Genomic DNA, 5,722 nt, shown 5'->3' with positions numbered 1-5,722 from the left:
TATTCATAATTACCAGCCCTCATTGCCATTATTTGCTAAACACCAACACTGTGCTGGGTGCTGTCCATGGCACAGTCCCTGTTCCATGGAGCTTTGCACTCTAAATATGAGCTAACTAAAGCCCTGAAAAGCTGCCATAACAAGTAACACCCTTATCTGGACATGGGGAAGCTGCCATGCAGAGAAGGAAGCTGGGAGGTTATTGCGATATTGGGGTCCAGTTGCACATGCCTGTACTCATGGGAAAATCCCCATGGAATGGCGAGAGACTTTATTCAGGGGGACATTCCATAAGCCACAGGGTGGCTAGTGTGCTTAGGAAGAGGATGGCTACCAGTGAGACTGCTTGTGTGACTTATGCTGCAACCGGAGGTCTGACTGCAGCAGGAATAGACATATCGGAGCTAGCTTTAGTCTAACAGTGAAGCTATGGCAGCATGGAGCGGCCATCTCAGAAGTACCCAGTGTCCCAGGCAGATCTGAATGGTCTGCACTAAAGCCAGCGATGCCGTGCTTCACTGCTGTGGGTCCCCATGCTAGCTAGATTAAAGCTAGCTGGGGTATGTTCCCATGTGTTGCAACTGATTATAACACAGATAGACCCTAAAGGTTTGTGGGACCTGATCCAACCTATCCATCACCTCCCACAATAGCCCATTGATTTGATTTGATTTCCATGTTCTGATGCATTTTTGTAATCTTTCTTTTTTATTAGAAAATGAAAATCATTATATTTGTTTTTAATTTAAAATACAAGTTTGTTTCCAAAAGCAATTCAATCCCCTCTCTTAAATGGATTTGGTAATTTGATCTAACTTCAGCCGGGAAATATTTGCTCAGATTTAATAATTTGTTGACTTTGCAAAATAAAGTAAAATTAAATAAAAAATGTGCAGAAGGAAACTCACTTGCTGGTAAACCCTACCTACGCTGAGCAGTTTATCACAGGAGCAATGATCCATTAGCTCCATACATAAATCAGAATCATGTCTCCAGTTTATGGAGTTGCAAATTGTCGGCTACTGCCATTATGTCAAAGCTATGCTTTGCCAAGAAAGAAACATGACTATCATCTGCATTTTGGTTAGTCTCTAAGGTGCCACAAGTACTCCTTTTCTTACTGTCTACTGTCAGTACACCCTGCAGTCTGGACCGTGTAAGGTTAGGTATAAGGTTAAACCATTCCTTGCTTTGATTGTTATCTTTTTGCATCCCAAAAACACAAAATTAACGTGTTTGCCCGTTAATGCAGCACAAAAACATGGTAGTGAATACTGTACTAGAACACTGAAAACCAGCTCCCAAAGAAAACAGCATCCATCATGCCCTTCGTGCTGCCTGTGTCTGAAGGAAGCAATACAGTCCTTGAAATGAAATCAAGCCCTAGATATTTCCCTCAATGCACATGCCATCTAAGCAACATGTCTCCTCGCTGTACGCTGGATTACAAACACATAAGCTCCCTGTTACGCCCAGCCTCGGGCGGATGTTCTATCTGAATGTGGTAAACTGGAAATTAAAAGGCTGGTAGCCAGGCTGGCAGCCAGGCTGGCAAAGCTCATTTTCTCCCCATTTTCAAACACACTCAACATGCCTGGGAAGCAACAGGCCTCTGTGGCATGGCACCAGGAATGAATCTGGCCCAGTGGCTCAGTTAGCCAGGGTAGCAAGGCTTTGGAGCCCTAAATTAGGAGGGGGTGTCTGCACTGCAGCTGGGAGCCAGCCTCCCAGTCCCCACAGACTCCCAGTCCCAGCGCGGTGTGGACGTAGCCGCTCGGATTGCCAAGCCCCCCCTGCCCCCGGCTCTGAGCTCCGGTGGCTAGCCTGAGTCTCCACGGGAGAGGCAACATCCCCTCTGCCATTTGTACTGTGCTAGCTAGAGCCCTACATCACAAGTCTACCTGCTGGCCATACCCACCGGGCCAGCTAAAGTCTAGGTGTAGCTAAATCAGCAACAGCGAGTCTCCAAATCCCCGGGCAGTAGAAGAGCATTCAGTGATGGGAGTGCTGCAGAGCACCTGCAGCTCCCACTGACTTCAGCTCCTTCTTGACAACCCTGCCCGGGCAGTACTCCACTGGCCCCAGATGCAGGACGTTCACTTTCATTTGCTAGGGAGCGTGCTACACTCCTCCCTGGTCAGAGCTCTCTCTGGGAAGTCTCTGCGGGACTGCTGGGGCCCTGGGGATAACTCTCTGACGGCTGAGTCCCTGAACTCTGCATCCTCGTCTTCTTTCCCATCCTCCCTCTTGCTTTCTTGGTCTCCTGATCTAACTTTCTGATCAGCATGACAAGACAGATGTACCCTGCAAAATGCCAGGCAAGGAAGGGGTTAAAACCCTGTCTGAGGCAGCCAGGAGGTCCCAGCCATTCACCAATTAACGTTAATTAGACAGGAAGTTTCTCAGGGGGAGAGAGGTAGGTAGCTGGTTTCCCAGAGGCTGAGGAACAGAACCCAGCAGCAAGGAGAGAGCTAGGAGAATGGCAGGGAGGAGGGCTGAAGCGAGACCGGCAGCCTTGTGTTGTGCCCCGGGCTGCCTGGGTCTCCTTCGCTTTGGCTCAACTAGAAGGTGTGCCAGGGGGGCTGCATTAAAATGAATGTGGGGAGCTCGGAGCTGCCCAGAGCCAGAGGGGAGAAATGCTGCCCTCCCCTTTCCTGTCCTAGCTGCTAGCAGGGAAGTGAGCAAGGAAACACCAAGGGGAACGAGAGTGACAGTTTCATTCTTTTCTGTGTGTTACATGCACCGTATCCTCCTCCTTGATTATGAGCCGCTTCCTTTCTCTGCATATCTGAGACCCACGGGGTCCAGTTCTCCCCTACCCTGCTCTCTGTGTGGCCATTCCCATGGATGTGGCTGAGGACACCGAATCAGAAGGGCTGCATTTCACGCCCACTTTGTGCCAGAGCAAAACGCTACGTGAGGTGAAGGGTGACTGAGAAATGGGTCCATTGAGTCTGTGACCGTTCCCTGCATAATCTATGCAGGGGGACCCACGATAGTTCCAACCTTTAACCCTACAGATAGGATATGATGAGAGGGACCCCTTCTGGGAATTTCCACAAATCCACGGTAGACATGAACACCAATCCCTGCCTACTGCACTGTAATCTTCCCTGGATTCCCGTTGCCTCAGCGCACGGGCTCGTTAATATTCTGCTCTGCCAGACAAATACAGGCTACCCCATAAAATGCAGGAAACCTCTGGGGTGTGGATGCACGTGCAACGCTGCCAAAGGATTAATCTGGCTGACTAGCTGGGATAGCACAAGCGCTCTGAGCATTTGATACTAAAAAACCAGGCTCCAAATCTACCTTACTTCCATTGTTTTAAGGCTCCCCTTCTCCGGATTGAGTATTCCATCTTCCACCTTGAGTTCCTTTTTCTTTTTTTCTTCCCGGCTGCATGTTTCAATATAGAGGAAAACTATCTTGCGATATTATAAACAAAACAAGACAAAACTACAATGAAATGTCCTTTCAGTTGTATCCTTTTATGTTTCTAAATTGAGTTTGCAGGGGCTTTTGTTGTTGTCTGAATGGCAGAATGCCTGAAACAGTTTTGATATGAAGTGTCAAGATTTGCCTGGCAAAGTAGAATGTGCCGCTTCAAATGATCTCGGAATACATCAGAGCCAACCGAATAATGTCTCATTAAGCTGTCAAGGGGAAACGGGGGAAACGGGGGGGGGGAGCTGTCAGAATGCAGCATTTGGGAGGTTTTTTACTGGTATCTGGAAGGTGTGCTGTACTTTCCTTTAACAATTAATAAAACCCAACAGCTGAATCTAATCCTGTGAAAAGGACTTTCACCGTGAGGTGGTGACAACTGAGAACGGGGAAAGGTCCAGAATTTGAGTTTCGTTTGGATAAGCGACCAAAGGTTCAGACACCTCTTCAAACGAATGATCCTTATAATGGGACTACTCCTCTGTTTAAAGTTAATCACATACTGAGGTGCACTGCTGGGTCAGGGCCGCTGGGCCAGATCCTGCCACGTGCTGGGGACCCTTGTACCACCTGGTCACACAACGGGGCAATAAAGCGGCCTTGAATGTGCTACTAGGTGTGGGGGGTGGTCCTGCGAGCAGGTGACTGGATCTACTGTCATGCCCTCCTGGCTCCCCCAACGTAGAGGGTGTGGCCAACACATCAAATATCCAGTGCCCCTGAGATTTACAATAGCAGCAGATGAGGGAGGGAGTCAGGAAATGACAGTGCAGCTCTGGATCAAGGCCACAGAGATTTTGTTTTCCAGCTAACCTGATAATCTGCACGTGGAAGCTTGCTGGGAAAATAAACGCCAATCGATTGCCTCCAGATACCGGCGCTGTGGACTGAGCGCAGTCCCCTCCCCAGGCAGGCAGCTTGCGAATGGCTCAGGGATGCCTACTTCTTTGCCCTGCGAGAGGAGCTGGGAATGATGTTGCTAAGTAAATAAGAGGTATAAACACAAATATAATCCCATAGAAGTAATTTGCTTTAATAAAAAAAATTACCTGTAGCACTTGCCACGAAGATGCATGCTTTCGGTGAGATAAATCTGCTGAAGCGAGGAAGCTCTCTTTTGCAACACGTGCAGCATTTTGTTCATTAAGAGCTTCAATTTTAAATTTGTTCAGCCAGCGCTGAAACTCCTTCGTCATGAGGGGGCTGAGTAACACAACAGGCCTGTCTTTAATATGTTAAGCCACTTACAGAAAAGTACTTTATCTCAGTTCATTTATGCCATAGATGGTTTATTTTCTGTATCCATTTCATATACAGTATTTCCCAAGGGGAAAATGTTCATGCATACACCCCCCCCCCCAATATCGCTATAAGCTTTCAGAGCCGGCTGCAGTGCGATAGCGCTTAGCCAGGGACGTTTTGAACGTGCTAATATGATGGGAAAGGGCTAGTAAACAAATGGTTGCGCATTGCTTTGGGGAGCGCTCTGCCCTGGTCAAGGTGACCCGAGATGCTCTTTCTCTAATTCCTGCGATTCGAGGAATAAGCAGGCAGCAGGCCATTGTTTTTAAACCCTCTCCCAGAAAGTTTACAGGGGAAAAATTAGTTCTCTGAAGTCCCTGGGCCAGATCCTCGACTGGTGTAAACTGGGGTAGCCCCTTTGACTCAATCTATGCAGCATTATGCCAATTGATGGGCTTCCACAGTCTACGCCTGGGCAATGAGTTTAGGGGTTCTCATTCCAGTTCCCAGTGAACAGGTACCCCTACTGCACCCCATCCTCCAACCCTCCCGCTTTCCCCCCCCCCCGATATCCCTCCCAACAAATCACCACCACGATTGGCAGCAACTGGCAATTTCAGCCGAGGTTTAGGACCAGCTGGGCCATGGAGCTGAACTCCCTTCTCATCCCTACAGTGGTCCTGGCGGTGTGTGTGAGGAGGCGTTCATGCTGCAGCCGCTGGTGCTGGGTCTGTTCGGGGAATAGGCTCTGTAGGGGTGTTGGTTCAAGGGGAGGGGTGGCAGTGATCACACACACAAGCAACACAAGACAAACTGCAACAGCCAGCATTGCAATCTCAAGACCAATCTGCTCCTTGATCACTTTACTGGTAGGTGGCCCCCTAATTACGATGCTCTGTTTGTTTGCTTGGCTTTTTTGATTGGGGGCGGGGAGCCCACCTTCCTTTTTGCCTCTGTGAAGTGCCAAGCTACCAGAGAAATGTTACAATAAGAATAGTTGGTAGAATCTAGCAAGTGTTTGCTTTGCCTGCCC

The 5,722-nt window shown here is 48.7% G+C and overlaps 1 long non-coding RNA gene across 1 annotated transcript; it reads right to left on the bottom strand.

Annotated features, from left to right (window-relative positions):
- Positions 1-3,401: 3,401 nt before the first annotated feature.
- On the bottom strand, positions 3,402-4,604 carry LOC141974738 (uncharacterized). The gene is made up of 3 exons (XR_012635803.1): positions 4,497-4,604; positions 4,261-4,411; positions 3,402-3,424 (listed from the first exon to the last, which is right to left on the bottom strand). It is a non-coding gene; the product is annotated as an uncharacterized LOC141974738 (long non-coding RNA).
- Between the last annotated feature and the right edge of the window lie 1,118 nt (positions 4,605-5,722).

This window comes from Natator depressus, chromosome 19 (assembly GCF_965152275.1).
Source record: "Natator depressus isolate rNatDep1 chromosome 19, rNatDep2.hap1, whole genome shotgun sequence".
Classification (NCBI taxonomy): domain Eukaryota; kingdom Metazoa; phylum Chordata; order Testudines; family Cheloniidae; genus Natator; species Natator depressus.
The sequence above is the reverse complement of the archived record's forward strand: the minus strand, read 5'-3'. Positions and strand labels throughout refer to the sequence as shown.